Source organism: Panthera leo, chromosome F2 (genome assembly GCF_018350215.1).
Source record: "Panthera leo isolate Ple1 chromosome F2, P.leo_Ple1_pat1.1, whole genome shotgun sequence".
Taxonomy (NCBI): Eukaryota; Metazoa; Chordata; class Mammalia; order Carnivora; family Felidae; genus Panthera; species Panthera leo.
The window spans coordinates 73,168,602-73,192,360 of NC_056695.1; the positions used below are offsets into that span (position 1 = coordinate 73,168,602).

Consider the following 23,759-nt stretch of genomic DNA (forward strand, 5'->3'; position numbering starts at 1 on the left):
ATTCAGCTCCTTTTACCTAGCTTTGGGTTCTTCAACAGTAAAGTGGATGTTTGGATTCTATGCAACTAAGATGACTTTCTATTCGGAAACCCAATGATGAATTATTGTTCTGGAGCCCAGAAAACATCCTGTTATTAGCGATAGGAAGCATAAATGTAAAGCTTTACTCAGTTAAAATACAAAAAAAAAAAAAATTAATACGTATGCTTCCAAAAAAATTAAAAAGAAATACACAGAGAATCAAATGAAGAGTTTAGCCAATATAAACTAACAGTGCAAAGAAAGGAAGGGTTAGCTACCTGTATGTTCTCCTTTATGTTTGCTTTATATTGAAGCAAATGCTGGCTTCAGCATTTTCTGCTAGATCGAATAACCTAACACCTTTTGAAAACACGATCTTTCAGGGCGCCTGGGTGGCTCAAGTTGAACGTCCGACTGTTGGTTTTCAGCTCAAGTCATGAGCTCACAGTTTGTGAGTTCGAGCCCCACGATGGGCTCTGCAGTGACAGTGCGGCGCCCGCCTGGGATTCTCTCTCTCCTGCGCTTTCTGCCCCTCCCCTGCTCGCGTATGCATGCTCTCTCTGCCTCAAAATAAATAAATAAATAAATAAATAAATAAATAAATAAATAAATCAATAAATATTTTTTTAAAAAAGAAAGAAACCATAGTCTTTCCATCTTTAGCCTCTACCATCCCTAAGAACACAAATTCCATATTTTCTCTAGTCTTAAACATTGATTCTTGCTTTGAGAAGTTTGTAATTCCCACATCCAGGAATAACTGTGAATAGGGTTGACACAGGCAAGCTGAAGGGACCCCAGGAGAGAAGTAGCTGTTTTTCTCCTTTGTTTCTTTTTCTGCTTTTCTTGCTAGGACCTGCACCCCCAGCCCACTCCATACATGCCTTTTATCGCAAATAGCGTATGCCCCCTTGTAAGGGTCAGGAAGTTGGTGATTTCTCTAAAATAGATAACATCTAAGGAAGGACCAGGTGAGAAGACCCGACCTGACGAAGCCATCATATGCGTATTCCAGACCACGGGAGCTAGACATCTCTACACCAAGACCCTCTGGCTCCAAGAAGAAACACCTGGGCCCCTGTCAGGGTTCTAACCATTTCCTGGATGCCCCGGAGGACACGTAATGTACACCAGACCGCCAACCTCAATAAAAACCCCAGGCCCGGAACAAAGACAGGACTCATGCTCTTTTCCTTTCCAAGTCTCCCGGTTGGTCAATCTGTATCTGCTCTCTCCATCTCTTCAATAAAGTCTGCTTTCACCTCCTGTTGGCTCGCATTTGATTTCCATCCCGCGTGAGGCCATGCCAAGGACCCTCTTGGCTGGTCCTACCAGTCCTACGGCTGGTCCCCCTCTGGTTCCTCAGACCCGGCCAGCCGGCATTAGACATATTCATTATAAATCTTCAGAAATCCATAAAGAAATATTTACTCATAAGATTGTCGTGAGTATGAAAGAAGGTGATGTGCCCGGCACAAAACCGGACGGAAAGGAGGCGTTTCGTACACTGTGATTATCGGTGTGGTTATTAATATTCTTGGTTATTTTAACACTGATGTCAGAGGGGATGCCTTATTCGTGAGAACGGCAGTCCTGAACTGGAGGCAATTTTGCCTCCCGAGGGCTATTGAGCTATACTTCAGGCATCTTTGGTTATCACAAGTCGGGGCACTTCTGGCATGCAGTGAGTAGACACCAGAGATGCTGTGAACGTCCCCCATGGCACAGAAGAGCCGCCCACAGCAAAGAATCACCACAATCACAGATAGCGGCAAAGAGAGCCTGGCACAGTCCCAAACATACCACAGAGCGGGTTGTCAACAAATGTTTGCGTTTGAAGGAATAAATAAATAAATGAGTGGAAGGGTAAAGACAGTCACCATCACGGTCACATTTTGCCTCTGCCTTATACTTTGCTAAGGAAAACCGGGTCTGTTGATTCCATAATATCTGATGGATACACACACTAGATTAAACGCTCCCCGTCGGCTGTGACCTTGTATGTATTTGTTCAAAGCTAAACCTCCAATGGAAGGCAGAGTAATGACACACAACCTCTCTTTTGACACTGGGGGAATAAATGGGAGTCAGAGAGTAACTGGGCCTCCTTTGCCTATGTACTAAAATCATTCATTCAACCATTATTCGAATTCTGCTTTGTCTCGCCTCTGTCCTTGGGGCCGTAATAAGAATTTCCTTGGGGCACCTGGGGGGCTCAGTCGGTTAAGCGGCCGACTTCGGCTCAGGTCATGATCTCATGGTCCGTGAGTTCGAGCCCCGCGTCGGGCTCTGTGCTGACAGCTCAGAGCCTGGAGCCCGTTTCGGATTCTGTGTCTCCCTCTCTGACCCTCCCCTGTTCATGCTCTGTCTCTCCCTGTCTCAAAAATAAATAAAATGTTAAAAAAAAAAAAAAGAATTTCCGGCTCACTCTCCGTCCCATCCCCATTCCACCCCCACCAAAGAGAAGGGTGGCACCTGAACCAAAAATTCCCTGTCGCTCTCAGCGTTTCCACCAACAGGAAAAAAATATCTGCGCAGCAAACCCCAGCAGCACAGAACAGCCCTGCTCGCTCCACACTGACAGGTTGTATGCATTTTTATGGGGTAGGAATAATATGTGGAGATAATTATGCAGAGAGAGCTGAGGCAGAAAATACAGGAATGGTGGCTGAACATGTAAGCACATAATAACTGGGGAATTTCACGGAGCTCCAGGTGGCCAGAGACTTCAGGCCCCCAGGGGATGATATGAGTGTTGTTTGTTGATAGAAAAGGCAGTTACTACAGGAGGTTTTTGTTTTCTGTTTGCGTTTTTGTTTTTGTTTTAAGCCACTGCCTTAAAGGAAGAAAGAGAAACACTAACAGAAACATCAATTTTAAAAATCCCCCATCTGGGAGATTCTGTCTTCCCACGAAATATTAACCTTGGATTTATTAACCCTTGGATGTCTACAGATGTACTGGAATCCACCATAAGGGAGGAAAACTTTCCCCCTTTCCCCTCCTAGGATCTTCGATCGGCCTACTCGCTAAATTGACATAAGACACATTAACAGGAGGAAAACAAATTTAATTTTGTACGTATGGGAGCTCACGGAAACACGACACTCAAAGAAGTGACCAAAACAGGCCGCTTTTGTGCCTCTGAGACCAAGAAACAATTATTCGTGAAGACTGGACAAAACAGAGGGGTTTGGGCTTGGGGTGGCAAATGAATGAAGAAGTAGCAATGTTCCTTATTCCCTCAAATTCTCTGTCTCAGGCAACGGATGCTCTCTCCCCTCTTGGTACAGGGAGCATACCTCCACAAGGCAGATTTATTTCCAGCTTTTAAGGGACAAAGGAGGTCACAGTGTCCTTGTATCTGCTGTTTCGTAGGTAACTTTAATTCAAAATAATCAGTATGCTGAGGTGAAGTATTCAGAGATGGCCTATTCTCCCCACCATACATCCTTGAAAGTTCATGATGTAAGGTTGTTTTTCAGATCTCTGTTTTTCACTGGACGTCTCTCATTAGATTCATGACCAAAAGAAAAGTTAGCAACCACTCAACCACTGCTCTAGAACTGCTCATTATAGCGATGAATGTTTTTGACAACTTGATATGAGCTAAGCATTACAGTTATGAATTGTACACATATTTTCTCTTTTCATTGGAAAAACAACTCTAACGTAGGCTCTTCTACTGTCCCGATGTTGCAGGTGAGGGGCGGAGCCTTGAGGAGCTGCTTGGACCAGAGCGAGTGTGGAGGCCAGGCTCCAACCACAGTGCTCCAACCTAAGTCCAATGCGGCCCCACCCACAGCCCACTGGTGCCACTGCGGCCACGGCTGGATCTCATTTGCTAACTGTCTACATGGCTTCGGGAAGGTGATTTAGCTCCTCCGATCGTTCCGTCGGGTTATCATGAAGACTTCATATCAAGAGTTTAGCAAAGTGTGTGTTACACAGAAAACAGGTCAAGGCGCCTGGCGCGGTCGGGTAAGGGTCTGATTCTTGGTTTTGGCTCAGGTCATGATCTCACGGCGCTGACAGTGCGGAGCCTGCTTGGGATTCTCTCTCTCTGCTGCCCCTCCCCACCCCCTCTCAAAAATAAATAAATAAACTTAAAAAAAAAATACTAAAACAGGTAATAGCTGGTAACTACGATTATACATTCCAACTATTTAATTTCCTACTGCAGAATGAAATCAGGAAGCACCTTGGCAGATAATCCACATTCAAGGAGGAGACCTCAAGTGTCCTCCTGCGAATAAGGGGTGATTTCGGCTGTGCCTCAACAACTCCAGCATTGGAGAAGCCGCCCTGCCCCAACCTGACAGGGGCCATCTGGAAGCAGGCAAACCCAAGGACACCAGGACAAGGCGATGATCAATCCAAACTTCACCACAGATATTTGTGAGCCTTAAAAACGACATTCAGCTGCTGCTGCACTTCTGGGTTTTTTTTCATTTGCCCCCGAGCGGTTGATCCAAATGAAATAAGAAAAGGGAAGGAAAGGTGAAGTTCTGTCTCTTGGTCAGAAAAATCCTGGCGAGATCACTACCGAAATCACTCTCTCCGTGGAGTCGCAGGGAAGGATCAAGGAGGCATGGGCTTTGAAGTTTGACAAATCCTAGCCCTGAACCAAGCAAGCTGTGTGACCTTGTGTTTCAGCTTTGCTGACCATCACAACATGCAAGTGTAAAATGAGGTGAAATGTGGGGCGTCCGGGGGGCTTGGTCGGTCAAGCGTCCGACTTCAGCTCAGGTCATGATCTCGAGGTTTGTGAGTTCGAGCCCCACGTCAGGCTGTGCGCTGGCAGCTCGGAGCCTGGAGCCTGCTTCAGATTCCGGGTCTCCTGCTCTCTGCCCCTCTCCCGCTCATGCTCTGTCTCTCTCTCTCTCTCTTCTTCCAGAATAAATAAACACTTTAAAAAATGCTGTGAAAAATATGAGGTGAAATGTTGTATGTTCACTACACCGGAATTAAAGTGTTATCAAATGTATGTCTCCAGAAAAAGAAAAATGAGGTGAAATGGCCACGACAGTGTCGGCAGGGGAGTCAGATGAGATCGCACAGGACACTTGGAAAACAGTTGAAGACAGGCTCTGACGTCCAACAGGCCTCAGTTCGAATCCCGACTCCACCATTTCTGAGCTATGTGATGGAACAAGATGCCACACCTCTGCAAACCTCTTCCTCCTCCCAAGATAGAATAGTATGAGTCCCCACATCACAGGGTGGTGATCACATCAAGCGAGCTGCTGTGCAAGTAGAGAACTCGGTAAATTGCCTGGCAAAAATGTAGGGGTTCAATAAATGCTAACCACTAGGTATAATAAACGATCGTCCTTCACAATTTTCTACTGAGCGCACATGGCTGATGACTACTTCTTTTTAATTGTTTAACATTTATTTAGTTTTGAGAGACGGAGAGAGACAGAGCACAAGCGGGGGAGGGGCAGAGAGAGAGGGAGACACTCAGAATCCGCAAGCAGGCTCCAGGCTCCGAGCGGTCCGCACAGAGCCCGACGCGGGGCTCGGACCCACAAACCATGAGATCGTGACCTGAGCCGAAGTCGGACGCTTAACCGACTGAGCCACCCAGGCGCCCCTGCTGCTGACTACTTTTGAACTGACCTGCGCATTCAGTCATCCAGCATATGCTGAGGAAGTACCATATGCCAGATTTCACGCAAGACTTTACACACCACCTTTAAAAGATTGGAGCTAATGCCTGAGAAAGAAAGCAACACAGAACTCAGGGGGATGTAAACAGTATCCTAAATATTTGAAGAACGATCACATAAAAAGAGTTTAGCTTTTTTTTTTTTTTTTTTTTAGTTTTATTTAATTAATCTCTACACCCAATGTGGGGGTCGAACTCATAACCCCAAGATCAAGAGTCACATGTTCCATGTTCCTCCGACTGAGCTAGCCAGGTGCCCCCAAAAGAGTGTAGTTTTCATCTCGACATCTCCAGAGAAGTGAATGAAGGCCAAGCCATGAAAAATTAGGAGAGGACGTATTTTTGTTTTGCATGAGAAAGACTTTTCCTACTGAATAGATCCATTTAATGACGGGACTGTTAATCTTGAAAAGCAGTGAGCTTCCCATTATCGGAACTAACATGGTTTCATGGACTTCCATCCCCTGCCGATGGACAGATTGGGTTTCCAAATATGCCATGCTATGTCACAGGTATCTCTGTGACTCACACATGCTGCTCCCTTTCCCTAGAAAGACCGTCTCTCACCATCTATACATCTCCTAGTCAATACGTGAAGTTCTCAGGATCCCTCCCCAAAGTTATCCTACCTGCTGTGATGCTATAAGCTGTGTGTCCTCTACAAAAGCATTTCCACTGTGTAATTTCTACAATCTATGCCATCTTCAATTTGGCTGCTTTGGGGGCCAGGACTATGTCTCTCACCATTTTGTGTCCTTTTAGGGGCTGACACTCTGTCTGCACATGGGATCCTCAATCAGTAAATGCTCAATGATAATCAGTACATTTCTGTATCTTGAGAATATCACAGAAGAAACGCTTTAAATCGTTTTAGATCACTTCTATATATGGTCTGTGTCAGTCGGGAGAGACTAGCCCTGTACTAAGAAACATACAATCCCAAATCTCAGGTACCCCTATTAATTCCTCACTCATCCAGAGTTATCCATAGATTGTAGGCTGGGCAACTCTCCAGCGCACCTGTACTCCATGCGGTGACCCAGTGATTGAGGATGCTTCTTGTTGTGACTTCACTGTCTCAAATCAAGGCCTCTGTGATCACCATGGCACTAAAATAAGGATTGGACGGGCGCCTGGGTGGCTCAGCTGGTCCAGCATCTGACTTCGGCTCAGGTCACGATCTCACAGTTTGCGGGTTCAAGCCCCACATCGGGCTTTGCACTCACAGTGCAGAGCCTGCTTGGGATTCTCTCTCCCTCTCTCTCTCTCTGCCCCTCCCCGACTTGTGTGCTCTCTCTCTCAAAGTGAATAAATAAACTTAAAAAAAAATGTAAAGAAAGATCGGAGAATCTCAAAGGTGCTTTTTCCTGTAACAGTAAGAAGTAACACACTTCACTTCCACTCGCACTCCTGGCCAGAACCACTCCGTGACCTCGCCTAACCTCAAGGGGAACCGGGAAATACAAATTTCCATAGCCCTAGAAGGGAAGACTAAGAAGCAGGACTTGTTGAATTCATTAAGTATCATCTCTGCCACACGGTCATTGAGAGAAAGTATATTTTTTAGAGTGCTATCAATGTTTACCACTCTTCAAAAATAATGTCTTCAAGCCATTTAAAGTATGTACCGAATTACTGCAAATTGCAAAATATCCATGTCCCTAAATATCAGGTAGGAATTAAAAGTTATATTAGAGAAAAGGTTTATAAAATATTAATATGGAAGTGTTGTAAAATAATATAGAGAGCACGTTTTCCATTTTGTAAAAGAGTGATTTTTTGTGCACATATACATAAGAAGGCTCAAAGGATGTACAGCAATGAGTTAAGTCGGGTTATCTCCAGAAGGTGCCATTCCATATGTTTCCATTTTCTTCCTTGTGCTTTTTTGTACTTCCTTTTTTTTTTTTTTTACAAGAAAAAATTATTACTTTTGTTATCAGGAAGAAAAGGAGTTTTTCCTTCTAATTTACCAAAGTAATGCACCTGCTGAGCCAAGAAACTATTAAATCACTCAAGAGTGGAATTATCTTTTAGTGCTTTTTGTCTGGGTACTCTGGGGGATTCGTGAAATCCGCCCAAAAGGAGCAGGGCTTTTGCCTTCTTCTAAAATGAAACGTCTAAAAATAATACCCCGCAGAGTTCAGACTTCACCGGTGAGAAAAGCCAACCCCAAATTTAAGAAGAAAAATCACCAGGCTGTGAAAATTTACAAGCATGGACCGTGCCGGGTGCAGGGACGGATGAGGGTGGCAGATAACCGAGCAGAGGCCCTACGATGGCCGGAGAGGTCATCAGACCCATCGGGCGGGACACACAGAGAGCCTTGCAAAAGGTCAGTAGCTCAGACGCACTTGAGAAAAGGGACAAGAATACGGGAGAAGGTGAAAGAGAACTTGGAAAAGGGGAGAAGGAGGTGGTCTGGGGAAGAATGGGAAGACAGAATGAGCGACGGAATGTGGGAAAGGGGTGAAAGGGGAGTGGAGAGAGGAGAGAAGGGGACAAAGTGGGGGAGGCAGAGATTAACAGTCTGGGTTTGTGAAGTCCGCTACACCTCACTCCAGATCTCGTCCTGCCGCTTGCGACCTGTGACCCTTTTAACACTTGGTCTCTCGACTTCTCGTTTCTCACTTATTTCTTTGCTTGTTTTTAAGCCACATAATGAACGCGCTTAAGAAGCCTGATGGTTTCATGTTGCTAACAACTATGTAGCTGCTCTCTCCCTAATCCCATTCCCGAAGGAAACCACTTTCACCTTTCTGGGCATTTACCTCTCGATTTCCAAAGGATAGGCCACATCGAAAGTTCTTTTTTTTTTCTTCTTTTTTTTAACTTTTTAAAAAAGATGTTATTTTTAAGTATTCTCCACACCCACAACCCTGAAATCAAGAGTCTCATACTCCGCTGCCTGAGTCAGCCAGGCGCCCCTGAAAGTTCTTAATTCCTCCCATTTGACACATGACCGACTTGACTTCCTACTCAGGAAGATGTCAATTTCCCTCCCCCCATATGGCCAGTCTCTGTTTCCCTGCCCCATCCCCCTGCCACTCCCAGATACAGAGACACTCACTCCCTCTGTACCACCCATGTCTCAACTTTTGGTTAAATTAGCACTCTGTTTGATATCAAAATACCATTGTAAATAATGGGGGCACCTGGCTGGCTCAGTAGAACATGTGACTCTTGATCTCAGGTTCATGAGTGAATTTGAGCTCCACATTGGGCCTAGAGCTTACTTTAAAATATGTATATGTTATTCTTGGGACACCTGGGTGACTCAGGTCAGTTGAGCACCTGACTTTGGCTCAGGTCCTGGTCTCACAGTTCGTGGGTTCGAGCCCTGCATCAAACTTTGCATTGACGGTGCAGAGCCTGCTTCAGATTCTCTTTTTCCCTCTTTCTCTGCCCCTGCCTCGCTCTCTCTCTCTCTCTCTCTCTCTCACACACACACACACACACACACACACACTCATGTATATATATTATTCTTCTAAAAAACAATTTTATTTTTAAGTAATCTCTACACCAATGCGAACTCACACCCCCCACGACCAAGACTTTCATTCTACTCTGACTGAGCCAGGAAGCTACCACAAAAAGTATATATATATATATATATATATATATATATATACACACACACACATACATATATATGAAATTCATTGTATATGGGACAGTTATATTTTCATGGTTGTTCGACTTTTTATTTTTTCTAATTTTTATGTGCTTGGTTTTATGCACTAATGCCTAATTTTTCAGGTTTAAACACTGACACAAGTATATTCATCTTTCAATGGGTCACACATCAGGTGATCTAGAAGCTTCTTTTTCCCTTGGAGCCATCTCTGTGAAAGCCCTCTCTACTCCCTGGTCCAACCTAGAGAAATCGCTTTTCCAGGCCTGCTAATGAGATATCATCCTGGGACGGGCTCTCATCATCAACATGGAGATTGTCTTTGTTTCTGTTCATTGTTGAATCCTGTTTGCTCAACTGCATATCTTTTTAAAGCTTGGGTTACACTCTCATTTAGGGGGAGAATATCCTCAAATTGTATCCTGAAAGAGTCATACAAAGCAACTTTTTCAGAACTTGAATGTCCAAAAATGCCTTTTTTCTATTCTTCTACTTAACTGGTAGTTTTGCTGGGTGAAAGGAAGGAAGGAAGGAAGGAAGGAAGGAAGGAAGGAAGGAAGGAAGAAAGAAAGTTCTAAATGGAAAATCATTCTTTTTTAGAGATTTTGTGAAAATATTACAGCATAGGGAGTTCAGTCCATGGTACTGTAATCATATTGTATGGTGAAAAAAAAGAAAAAATATATTATCCAATTAGCTATTAACTACTGGCTCTGAGGTTGAAAACTCTGACACCCTTCTGATTCTTCACCTCTTTCTTTATGCAAACTGCTTTGAGGGCTTTTGTCTATTTGTTTTCTGTATAATTTTTAGATGCTATTAGGTTCTTTTAGTAATCCAGATCTCTTTCAGGGCTCCTGGGTGGCTTAGTCTGTTAAGCATCTGACTTCAGCTCAGGTCATGATCTTACAGTCCATGAGTTTGAGCCCCATGTTGGGCTCTGTGCTAATGGCTCAGATTCTGTGTCTCCCTCTCTCTCTCTGCCCCTCCCCCACTCGTGCTCTGTGTCTTTCAAAAATGAATAAATGTTAAAAAAATTAAGAACCCAGATCACTTTCAATCTGGAATATTAACTCATCCTTCCTAGGAAATGTATTAAAATTTCCTTGAGTAAATTCCTCATCTCTATTTCTCACTTCCTTTTCTGAACTTTCTATCATTCATATTTGGGACTTGCTGGTCTAACTCCACTTATTTTCTTATCTTTTCTAATTCCCTCTTATTTTCTTTTTACTCTAGTTTCTGGAAAACTCCTTCAACTTTATTTTGCAATCTTATTCTCGGAGTTTTTATTTCGGATTTCTCATTTTAACTTCTAGCTTTTCAAAGCACGCTGTTCTTATTTCATGGATGTGTTGATTTACTTATTTCTCTGAGAATATTAACTTATGACTTTTGCTTCTTTTAAACTTTCTCTCCTCCTTGAATTGACTATTTTCTCCAAGTTTCACTTTTCTTCTTGTGCCTCTTTTAGTCTGAGCTTTTCTTAAAACCTGGTGATCTTTGGCTGTTCATTCACTTGAAGAATGAGGCACTAAAGGTAACTGGGCAAAGCTTATTGGGTGGTAGCCTTCAACAGGGTAACGGAAAAGGGCCTGGACTTTCCACGTGGGACCGCCAACTGTCACTGTCTCTAGGTTATTGTGGCAGACAGTCTTCCCAGAGATAAATTCCCCAATCTCCTGCCTGAGAGAAATAAGCCCAGCTGTCAGTGTTCTCACAGCTAAGTGGGGAGTAGACTGAGGTCTTACTGTTTAGGATGAAAACTTTCATGTAATTCCTCTTGTCTCAGACCAGCATCCTTGAATTCAATCAGGCCTGATATTCCAGGGTTAAGTCCTCTGGTTAAATACCCCCAGAGAGTATATCACTAACTGTCTTTGGCTAGGAAGGGGGGAAATGTAACAATCCAAATAATTCTAGAATGAAGAAAGAAAGAAAGAAAGAAAGAAAGAAAGAAAGAAAGAAAGAAAGAAAGAAAGGAGAAAAGAAAAGTAAGAAAACACTTTTAACCAATCTTACTGTTTTGCTACCAGTTTATCTATCTGTGGCTTATTTTCTTATTTTTTTTTAATCTTTATTTATTTTTGAGAGAGAGACAGCATGTGAGCAGGGGAGGAGCAGAGAGAGAGGGAGACACAGAATCCGAAGGAGGCTTCAGGCTCTGAGCTGTCAGCACAGAGCCCGACATGGTGCTCGAACTCACAAACCCTGAGATCATGACCTGAGCCAAAGTTGGACGCTCAACCGACTGAGCCACCCGGGCACCCCTTTTTAAAAAAAAAAAAATTTTTTTTAATCTTTATTTATTTTTGAGAGAGAGACAGCGTGTGAACAGGGGAGGAGCAGAGAGAGAGTCTATCTGTGGCTTATACTTCCCAAGCTGTTCCAGCCAGGATTCAACTGCACAAATTAACCTGTGCCTTGGCTCCCTCCTTTATGGATACTTAGCATTCAGCTCTCTCTGATATGGCCCCCCAGATACACTCGCCATCTGCTATCCATCTTCTGAATCTTCGTTGGCATCCCTACGTCATCTCTGTTTATGTGCTCTTGGTCCTTCGTGGGTCAGATCTTTTTTTACTCTAATTTTAGTGGCCAGAAGGCAAACAATATTTCATCTACCATGTTTAAACAGCGTATGCCCTCGATGTATTTGTAAAATGAACATAATAGTACTGATATCATTCATTTTTTATTTATTTACTTTTAAAGCTTATTTACTTATTTTGAGAGAGAGAGTGTGAGTGAGGGTGGGACAGAGAGAAAGGGGGAGAGAGAACCTCAAGCAGGCTCCACTCTCAGTGCACAGCCCAACACGGGGCTCTGCCTCACAAGCCATGAGACCATGACCTGAGCAGAAATCAAGAGTCAGATGCTTAACCAACTGAGCCACCCAGACGCCCTATACCATTCATTTTTTTAATGAAACTAATGAAGTTTGGGGTGCCTGGGTGGCTCAGTTGGAAGAATGTGTGACTCCTGATCTCAAGGTTGAGTTTGAGCCCCAGATTCGGTATAGAGATTACTCAAGTAAACTTTAAAAAGTTAAAAAAGAAAAGAAAAGAAAAAGAAAAAGAAACTAACAAAGATTAAGGTGAATGAGATAATTCAGTGTTTGTCCAACTTCAGTGACTAAGGTACCACCTCATGATTTTTCCTTATTTTTATTTTTTCCTAATATTTTCTTTAGATTTTTCTATAGCCTGACTTGTGATTTTTTTTAGCTAAATAATATCATTTTAAAAGGAAACTTTATATCACAATCAACAATAGAAAGTTAGTACACAACTACTGAATTTTTAAAAATGGCTATCTATAGCTTAAAAACATCTCCCCTCTCATCATAGGTGTCACACGTTAGGAAATGACGTGCTTGTGAGAAATACTGAAAACAGTGCATAAATGGGAGGCATGAGAAGAATCAGAGTTTCCTCCCTGGCCAGTATACAATTCTGGACTCGTTTCCCTGCAGACCATACACAACACACAACCTGCACCTTACCATATTTACCTTTTCTCTGATCTAAAGTGGTTTGAGTGGTGCCCCCCACAGAAGATACGTCCACGTCCAGCATCTAGGAATGTGACGTTATTCGTAAAAAGGGTCTTTGCAGATGTAATTAAGGGTCTCGTGATGAGATCGTCCTGGAGTATGCAGGCAGGCCCTACATCCAATGACAAGAGTCCTTGTAAGAGACAGAAGAGGAAACACAGAGAAAAGGCCACGTAAAGACAGAAGCAGAGATGACGCTGTTTTCCAAAGCCAGGCAGTACCTGGAGCCCCCAGAGGCCAGAAGAAGCAGGAAGGGATTTTTTTCCTTAGAGCCTCTGGAAGGCGGGTAGCCTGCCGACACCTTCATTTTTGGACCCCTGGTCTCCCCAGCTATGACGGAATGTATGTCGGTTGTTTTAAGCCACTCAGTCTGTGGTAACTGGCATCCACAGGGAACAAATATAAGATGAGACCCCAAATCTGGCAGCAACCACGTTGGGTAGTAAAATCTTGTCCCTGAGCTGGATAAACAGACTTTGGCAGCTCTTCCCTGCAAACTCCTAAAGCGTGTTTCAGAGGCTCTTGGCTCTGCATCTGGCATCCAGGATTCAGCAGGGAGCATCGGTCCCATGACTCTGCAAATGGACACAGTGCATGGAGTCAAAGCACCAAACCGTGGTTTCCATTAGCATGAAGTCTGGAAACTGGTCAAAGGGAAATGTCTGCTACCTCTGTGCCTGGGGACCAGGGATCCTTAGCAGTCAGGAGACACAGAGATTGATATAATGTCGATTTCTCTAAAGTTCTTGGAGAAGGTATAATAAAGGTCCACAGATCTGGCTCTGGAATGAGCAGTCAAATGGCCAGTTATATTAGGAGGAATGTGCTTTTTCTCCAGAACAATAGAAAAATAAATCCCTTAGCAAGAGCCTCAGGAAAGCTTATTACTTTCATAAAATATTTTTTTTCTTTCCTTTCCCATGCTTGGTAAAGATTAAAAACGGAAGACAAATTGCACTTCACTGCTTGTTTTTATGTGTGCGAACCAAAAAATTCTGTAAAGATTCAATTAAAAAAATCAATAAAGCTTCTGAAAGAACTATGTAATCTGAAGTTCCCCAGTATAGAACCATAATGGGGGGGGAGGGGTACACAGAAAGCTTGCAGAATCACTAATTAAAGAAATCGGCTACAATGGAATCATATTTCCCTGAAATGGTTCTGAATCATCAAGTCTGGGGGCTGGAGAAGGGACACAAGAGATCATTTTGTCATCTTCCAACTCAAACGCTAAACCAGAAAAATCCTTGTCTGTTCTTTTCCATAAGCCTCCAGAAAAGAACAAAAAAAAAAAAAATTCACTCTCCCTTGACAGTGCAGCCAGTGAGTGAGTCACTGAATTAATAACCACCAAGCATTTATTTTGCACCCAGTTCGATATTAATTGGAAAGAATCTGTCTTTGGTCAGGTTCAACAAATTCAGGTTGGAATGCCATTTGTTGGCAATGCTATCACCCATCGACTACATATCAAGTATTAACGCGTCTACTTTTCACAACTGTTCTTTGAAGCAGTCATTCCTGTCGTTCTCTTCTTATGGAGAAGAAAAGAGATCGCGTAGAAAGCTAAGATATCTCAACCTAGTGCATGAAATCTAACTTGTATGGTTCGATCTTTTATGCTTTTTCCACCTCATGACACGCTTACCTTCTGCTTCCAGATGATTCTCAGCAGGTGCCTTCTTTTTTTTACGTAGGCTCTACGTCCAATAGGGAGCTCGAACTCACAACCCCAAGATCGAGAGTCCCTTGGGGGGACTCCTCCAACTGAGCCAGCCAGGTGCTGCACAAGGTGTCTTGTTGAGACAACAGAGTATATGCATAGAGCAAGTATATGAGAACTGCCTTCATAGGCCCTTGTAGATAACACGGACTCCACCACCCACCGGCTCCGCCATGAGAAATCGTCTGACCGCTGAATCTGTTTCTTCATTTAAAAAGAATCAGAGTCATGCCCGTACTGAGCTGTAAATAGTGAATAAAATACCACATATGAAAAGTGCTAGGCAAACAGCCAAGCGCTCCATGAAAAGGTGAGCTACTGTTTTCATCTTCTCTGAGGGGCCTCTCCCCTCCACGTTGCTGTACCTCTTTCAAAGCAGTTAGTTCCTGGGGCACCTGGCTGGCTCAGTTGGCTGAGCGTCTGGCTCTTGGTTTCAGCTCAGGTCATGAACTCGCGGCGGTGGGATTGAGCCCTGCATCAGGCTCTGTGCTGAGTGCGGAGCCTGTTTAAGCTTCTCTCTCTCATCTCTGCCGCTATCTCTGCCCCTCCCCTGTTCGTGCGCCCTCTCTCTCTCTCTCTCTCTCAAAAATAAATAAATAAACTTAAAAAAAAAAAAGGCAGTTAGTTCCCTCCACATGACCTGGTTATTAACTGCTTGGGTGTCTGGGTCTCCGACTAAATTTTAAGCTCCTTGAGGACAGGTACCTACCTCATTTTCTTTTCCTCCTGCCCCACAGTGCCCAGATGAACATCACGTACAGCACAGACTTGCATAAAGATGTGACAAATTCATTAAAGAATAAATGGCTCTCATATACTGCTCTCGGGGCCGTAAGTGGCACACCCGTTTTGGAAACTACTTTAGCAGTATCTGTTGACGCGGAACACGCACAGAGCCAGTAATCTCGCAGTTCCGTTCCTAGGCATGTCCGTGGCAGAAATGCCTCCGTGTACACAGGAAAACAAATACGCGCCGGCAGGACGCTTCATGATAGCCAAAAGCTCGACACGGATCGCATGCCCAGCCATAGTGGAGTGGACGAACTGCCGTGTTTATGTACTGGAATATCGTACAGCAGTGAGACCAAGTGAGCTGTGATTCTGCGTAACGACATGGATGAGCCTCGCAAACATAACCCGAAACAAGAGAAACCAGAGATACGGTAGCACATACTGTGCAATTCCTTTCACAGAAAGATAATTTAATGGATGGCATTAGAGGCCAGGACTGTGATTGTTCTTTGTGAGGGGTAATAACTAAGAGAGTTCTAGAGAGCTTTGGGGTGCTTTTCCGGTTCTGTTTCTTCATCTTGATGATGTTTACATGGGCCCCACCCAACTTCTCAAAATTCCTCAAGTTTTGCACTTTTCTATATACATGTTTTATATCAACAAAAAAGGCTTAAGAAATGAATACATAATGGGGCACCTGGGTGGCTCAGTCGGTTAAGTGTCCGACTCTTGGCTTCAGCTCGGGTCATGAACTCATGGTTTGTGAGTTCGAGCCCCGCGTCGGGCTCTATGCTGCCAGCGGGGAGCCTGCTTGGAATCCCCTCTCTCCTTCTCTCCTTTCCCGCTCGCTCCCTGTCTCTCAAAATAAATAACTAAACTTAAAAAAAATTAAAAAAAAAAAAAAGAAATGAATACATAACGAACAAATGAAGGCATCAAAAACAATGGAACACAGGGGCACCTGGGTGACTCAGCGGGTTGAGCGTCAGACTCTTGATTTCGTCTCAGGTCATGATCTCACGGTTCATGAGATGGAGCCCCGCGTCGGGCCCTGCACTGATGGCGTGGAACTTGCTTGGGATTCTCTCTCACCCCCTCTCTCTCTCTGCCCCTTCCCTGCATGTTCTCTCTCTCTTTCTCAAAATAAATAAACAAAGCAAACAAACAAAAGCAATGGAACACAGTAAAAGGAAGATTTAATAAAGACCAGGATTTGGAAGAGACCCAGAATGGTGTAGCTCCATAGGACCTCCATAATCCAGCTGTTTCAGACTTTTTCTCACCTCGTTTCTTCAATCTCCCATACACCGTGTCCTGCCACACATAACGATTCAGTGTGACGTACACAGATGATTTTATTGCATTCTCTGCAAATTCACTGCAGATTCTTCAGTTACCTTGCATTTCCTGACCCCTTAGGGTATGATGTTGAATTCATTCAGGATATGCCGGCCAAAGGATTAGGTCCCAATGTTAGTTTGAACCTATTTACTTCCTTTTAAACTATGTGGATTTACTTTTCCTCCTAGGAGTAACTCAAGGTCCCAATGTTAGTTTGAACCTATTCACTTCCTTTTAAACTATGTGGATTTACTTTTCCTCTTAGGAGTAACTCAAGTAACTCAAGTAACCCTAACCACCTCAATCACTTAAGCTAAAGGAATTATATTATTTTTAGCTAAAGACCGTTGTTACAACAAAAATGTTAAACACACAACAAATGGGGCGCCTGGGGGGCTCAGTCGGTTAAGTGTCCGACTTCGGCTCAGGTCATGACTTCACCGTTCGTGAATCTGAGCCCCACATCGGGCTCTGCACTGAACGCTTGCTCAGAGCCTGGAGCCTGCTTCGCATTCTGTGTCTCCTTCTCTCTCTGCCCCTCCCCTGCTCGCACTCTGTCTCCCTCTGTCTCTCAAAAATAAATCAATGCAATTAAAAAAAATTAAACACACAGCAAAGCTATGTCCCCACTTGTCATGGATTGCTGGTGCCTTGCCCACGTGACCCTGTTCCAGCTGTTACCGTACAGGACTCAGTACGTCTGCCATCTGTCCCTCAAAATACAGCGTAAGAGGAAATGCAGAGGCCAGGGCTCCAGTGGCAGGATGATATATGTATTTATATCCCTTGACACCAACATCTTCAACTAATGTCTTTACATCATTTATGTCATGTCTGCAAACTCAGATGGCCGTCATAAGAAGTGACCCCTGGCAGTTATTCCTTGGTTGGCTGAAATGTATGCTATCATATTCTTTCATTTGCTTGCAAGGAAGGAAGAGCTCGTCAATTAAGACAGCCAAGAAAGACTTGTATGAGAAGCTATCCTCTGCAAAGCTGACTGATTGCTTGCTTGGAATTGTAGGATTGCAGTGGACATCAAATGCTCAAAGAAGTCCAGGGTAATACTTCATACGAGGGTGGTTTCTTTGTTTTGTATTTTACTAGCCACACCCACTTTACTTTCTTGAACTGAAAACCATGGCCGTTCCTCTAGTTGCAAAGATGGAACTCTTAGGACTTGGAGGAAAATGGCGATGTTCTCCAGGCGGCCTTTGGCAGCTCTTGCGTGTTCTTGTGAGTGTTCTAAGTATTAGAGACACGTGCTTTTTTCCCTAACTCTCCAATCCTTTCCCCTTGTTCTCTGATCAGATTCCTAGCGATTACTCAAGGTTTTCCTTAGTAAAAGAGGTTTCTGAGACCTCCTCAGAAAGTTCTAGGGGCTCTAGATTTGTGCCACGATAGTCCTTTGCACATGACTGGATTAAAGCCCGTTAACCTTGAGTTTTTAATCCTGCCCATGTCTTTCTGCCCCTATAAGAGTCTCCGTGTCTCACAGATGAAGGAGGGTTATCACAATATACCTGTTACCTACCATATGCACTAAGCATTCCAAAAATGTCTGCTGAATTATCCTCCTTACTGCAGAGAAGTTCTCCTCAAAAGAAATAAAAAGTCTCTTTGGGGCGCCTGGGTGGCTCAGTCGGTTAAGCGTCCGACTTCGGCTCAGGTCACGATCTCGCGGTCCGCGAGTTCGAGCCCCGCGTCGGGCTCTGGGCTGACGGCTCAGAGCCTGGAGCCTGCTCCGGATTCTGTGTCCCCCTCTCTCTCTGCTCCTCCCCCCTTCATGCTCTGTCTCTCTCTGTCTCAAAAATAAATAAACGTTAAAAAATAAAAAAATTAAAAAAAAATAAAAAGTCTCAGCAAAGTCCAAATATATGCTCTGTTTCAATTTTTCTATCACTCTGTCACAGAAAGAAAACAGACTAGTTTGATGTATCGATTCTCACAAAGCCACAGGGCTTTTTCACCCCAAACCCTGTGTTCTTATGGCTGCCTAGGAATTGATTTCTGGTGATAGATTCAGTTTGTTTGTATATTTGTTTCACGGTATGACAGGTTGATGGACCTATATCACGCCACACTAACCTTTTTCTCCTTTCATGGAAATGGACTTTAAATTGCCCCTTTCCCTCACTTTGTCCATGTTGCCCAGTCTTCATGGATCATTTACAATCGCTGCTCGTGGTTGTAATGTCCCACCCGGTCCTTGGGTAAATACAATATTGCTGATTGAGATGATCCCACTTACTTAAAATGTAACCTAGGTTTCCCCAGGCCGTGCCAGCATTGCGGTTAAAACACGATTGTCCTAACGCTAATAAAGTCGTGTACTTCTATTTCACAAATTATGGTAAGACTCCATCTAATTCAAATTGCCCCCCACACCAGATTCCTGGGGGTCACTGAGGTTGCCTCAGATCTTTGCAAACAAGTCCTCCAGCCCTACCGTGTGGACCCACCACGTTCTTCCTCCTGTGTTCCCCTTGCTCTGATATCTCCTGTTGATTCTGGCCCTGGAGCCATCATGGAGCTGCCTGATGTCTTCTGTGGTTCTGTTAATACCCGCTAAATACCCACTAACACCCACTCCTCCATTTGAGATAAAAGCTAATTCGACTAGCTCCCAGGTGGCTGGGTCTGTGCTGTGCTCGGGAGTAACTCGGGACCGGGAAAATTCCCAGTCCCCACGCAACTCTCCACCACAGCAGCCTACAAACAGCACTACCTTAGGGACTCCACATCGTATGGTGCTTTGCTGGAACAGTTCTTTCAGGTTTTATCCTCAGTCCCCTCTTCTTGGGATCAGGCAAGAGCGTGGTAGGTAGGTCATGAACAAGCTCAGTGGCAGACATGGGCACTTTTCAAAATGACCTTGCACTCCTGTATAAACCACTGTATTCCAGACAAAATCCTTTGTCCAAACCCTGTCTTTGCTCAGAGTATCTTCCCCAAGAGGCTCCTAGTCCATGCTGACTTTACAGTGCTCGTGGGCATGTTCCAGAGATCTTTAGACATGGCAGTTACATCTCATCACAGCATGGCTGTAGTTTGGGATCAAGATGAGCCCCTCTTTACATAATAGAGACCTCGCAGCTACACCTCTGTGTCGTGTTCTTCCGATTGCCCCATGCCGTAGGTTCCCCTGTCCATAGATCACACACCACGTTTAAAATTGTTCTGTTTCTGGGACTTCTGTTACCTGGTCAGCTCAACTCGATTCAGTAAGAATTTACTGAGCACTTTCAATAAGCCAGATATTTGCCAGTCCTAGGAATGCAGCGATAAATAAAACAGGAACCCTGTACCCCAGGGCTAGTTTCTAGCCTCCTGGAAAGACGATTATTTATCATGAGGACTGATAACTTTTACAATAGTAGTTAACTACAGATGCCATGAGAGCACAAAAGGAAAAATGTACAAAGGTTTTGTTGGCTTGGAGGTCAGAGGAGGCTCCCTGAAGGGGATACTGCCCAATCCGAGGGCTGAAGGACAAGTAGGCACCCCCTGAATCAGGAAGGTGGAAAGAACATAATGAACCAAGATGCTGAGGCATGAGCCCACGGAGTTCTTGGGGAAACTCCAAGTAATTGGGTATTACTGAATCACAGGTGAAGGATTAGGGAAGGGCGGTGGTAGGAGGTTGTATCTATTTGTGGCTGCTAAGGCTTACGACCGTATCTTTATATTTAGTGCAATCCCCGGCTCCAAATCATGAGGATCTGCATCTTCTCTATGAGGTTTGCCAAAAGAAAATGTAACAATCCTAACCACCTGTCACTTCGATAAAAGAAGAGGCAGTCTTTCAATTAGGAAAATACTTGTCACAAGGGAAAAGCAAACAGCAAAGATAAGAATAGTTTCTGCTGTAGGTTCTTTTATCACTGGTGACCTACCTTCCACAGTTTTCCACTTACTGTTTCTGAAGGTCTTTAATGGTTGAGCACCTATGCCCCAGATTATTTCCAAGAAAGAGAACTCAGATGCTGGTACTCTATTGGTGAGGCGACATGCCAAGCTCCCATCTTTGACCCAGATGACTCGAATAGCTATTAGGTTTGGTCAGATTTTTCATATGTTTAAAATTAGAAGGCTTGGGACCCCTGGGTGGCTCAGTCGGTTAAGGGTCTGACTTTGGCTCAGGTCACCGTCTCACGGTTTGTGGGTTTGAGCCCCATGTCAGGCTCTGTGCTGACAGCTCGGAGCCTGGAGCCTGCTTTGAATTCTGTGTCTCCCTCTCTCTCTCTCTCTCTCTCTCTCTCTCAAAAATAAATACATAAACATTTAAAATCAGAAGGCTGTTACCCAGGGTAAATGGGTCCCTATGAATTTGTTAGTCCAAATCTGTAGTACAATACGAACGAGAGGGGTGCAATATTAAATTAATTAGGATTGGCTAACCACCGTAACAAGAAACAAGCCAGCAGATTAATACAATAACCACTTTCCCTTGCTCACCTTGTAGTCCAATATGGTAGACAGGGAGCCCTGATCCACACAGTCATTTATGTATCCAGGCTTCACGCACCTTGTGGCATGACCATCTTCAACAATTGGTCTTCAGAACTGCCACAAAAGAGAAGGAGTGTGTAAAGGATCCCATGAGCAGGAAGGGTATACAGCCAGACATAGCATACAACACTTCTGCATACATTCTGACTTGTGGAACTTGGGCACAGAGTCTTAATGTAATTGCAAGGGAAACTTGGAAATATGGTCTTCCTGCGTGCCCAAGAAGAAAATGAAACCGTTCAGGCCAAACACATAGCGCTGCTTCAAACACATTAAGGGAGAAGAGAGAACGAGGGCTGACGACGGACTTTTGCAAAGTTGATGGCTGACACAGAGAAGCAAAGAGAAAACATGGAGTTATTGCCCCATTATACCTTTGTATTGAACGCTGGACCATTTGCAGGTGATAATCCAGGATGGACACATCATCCTAGGCATGCAGAATGGCAGACGAAAAACTTCTATACTTTTGTGCTGGGATATTTATGTTTGTGAGTTCAACGTTTTTTTTTTTTAACGTTTATTTATTTTTGAGACAGGGAGAGACAGCATGAATGGGGGAGGGTCAGAGAGAGAGGGAGACCCAGAATCTGAAACAGGCTCCAGGTTCTGAGCTGTCAGCACAGAGCCAGACGCGGGGCTCAAACTCATGGACCGCGAGCGAGATCATGACCTGAGCTGAAGTCGGATGCCTAACCGACTGAGCCACCCAGTCGCCCCAGAGTGAGTTCAACATTTGAAAGAGGTCTGGAAAGCTGCTGGAGCAAACCAGAGAACGGAGTATGGAACTTTCTAAGCTCTAAGAGTTTGTGAGTTTTACTAGCAAATACTATAGTCTGAGAGATGGCCTTTAATATTTTCCATTCTGTGTCTATTACTTTTAAGACTGTTGGCAATTTTTCCCCATATAACAAGATGTCACATTCATAAGAACACTTGGCAACACCCATCTCCAAGGGCTGTTCCTCACTGCCCATGGTTGCAATAGAATCAAATTAAATTCGGGAGAAAAATGTACCTTTTTATCATCCAGCAGCAAATATCTACCTAATGATAGAGCCCATGTAACATTTACACATAGATCTAAAACATTAGCATCTTGGGGAAAATGACAGAAAACTAAGAAGGTCATTTTGGCTCATTAGATCAGCTTCTTGCAAAAAGCTTCACAGACCTTGGAGCTAATTCCACATTTTTTATGTTTACCATTTCACTGACTCACTATTTTGTGAATATTAGCTTTTCTTCAATACTCCTAAAAAAGTCACAAAACCTCTTCTTATAAGCATGAGATATTATATGAAATACAAAGCAACAGAATAGTTTGTGAAGAGGCATTGTATCTCAAGAAATACATTTACGATGCCAGTGTGATACAGTTATTGTGTAGGAATTTTATATCTCAACATTCTTTCCCTTTCTGCCTTCCTTCCTCTACCTCTTGATAATTGTCATCATGAATATTATTATTTTGACAGACAGGATAATGCATGTCAGTTTCTCACCATGCTGGCATAGGGATCAAGTGAGACAACATACACGTAATCATCTCTGAAGTACGAAAATGTTGCAGTGACTCGATCACTTGGCCCTATGCAGGCAGAGTGGGCCTCTCTCCACAGCCCCGTGTGCATTGGCCCATGACAGCCTTGTCCCCTTGGACCGTGAGTATCTATCATGGAGTCAGAACTCTGGGACAGAAACGTGTTTGTGATTGGCTGGGGAAAGGGGTGCTGTGACAACACAATTGGCATGCATGTGAAATGCGGTAGGCACCAAGTAGGGCCCCAGAATCAATCCATACCCCATCTGAACATAGAGTTGTCAATGTCCTCTTTCCTCAGGCAGGAAGACATTAACTACCTCTCAGCCTACTTTTCTACTTAGGTCCATACGCTGACAAGGAGAATTTCGCTTTTGCCCCCAACTCCAGAAATGTTGGAGAAAATTCATCTGATCTGGTCAATCTCTCCCTCCACAGGAGGTTGGGAGATTAGAAAGAGCATGATATGTTTTAGACCAGAAAGATCTACTTTCTAACTTTTTCTTCCATCCTCTTTGTTGTTTTTTCTGTCTGAGAATGGGTTGTGAGACAAGATTAACAAGTCTCCACACACCTGGATGGATAAGGGTACAGATCCAATCCATGGGCAGGTCCTTACTTTTCGATTTGGAGGAAGGTGGGAGGCAGAGGAAGAGAGAGGTTTATTTGAAAGAATTGATTCACATGTTATAGAGGCTGAGATTATAGAGGCTGCAGTCAGCAAGGGGAAATACAGGATGCCAGTTGTACAGTTTCAGTCTGAGTCCGAAGGCACGAGGATCAGGAAACCCAATGGTATAAGTTCCAATCCGAGTCTGAATCTGAAGGCAAGAAATGACCAATATCCCAGCTCAAAGACTGTCTGGCAGAAAGAATTCTTTCTTACTCCTTCTGATCAATTCAGGCTTTTGGTTGTTCTCAGTCTACACACTTCAACGTTGTTCTCATCCAGAAATACCCTGAGACACAACCCAGAATAGTTGGCACACAAAGACACAACGTCTCATCCTTTGCTAGGGAATT

General features: G+C 43.9%; 1 long non-coding RNA gene across 3 annotated transcripts in view; it reads right to left on the bottom strand.

Annotated features, from left to right (window-relative positions):
• Positions 1 to 23,759, bottom strand: part of LOC122210813 — an 81,803-nt gene that overhangs the window by 18,090 nt on the left and 39,954 nt on the right. For 2 of the 3 annotated variants that reach the window (XR_006198269.1, XR_006198268.1), the window contains exon 4: positions 21,140 to 21,247. This is a non-coding gene — a long non-coding RNA (uncharacterized LOC122210813). Of the gene's footprint in view, positions 1 to 12,669; positions 12,998 to 21,139; positions 21,248 to 23,759 lie in introns of those variants that run through there. The other variant, XR_006198270.1, reaches the window with a different exon arrangement.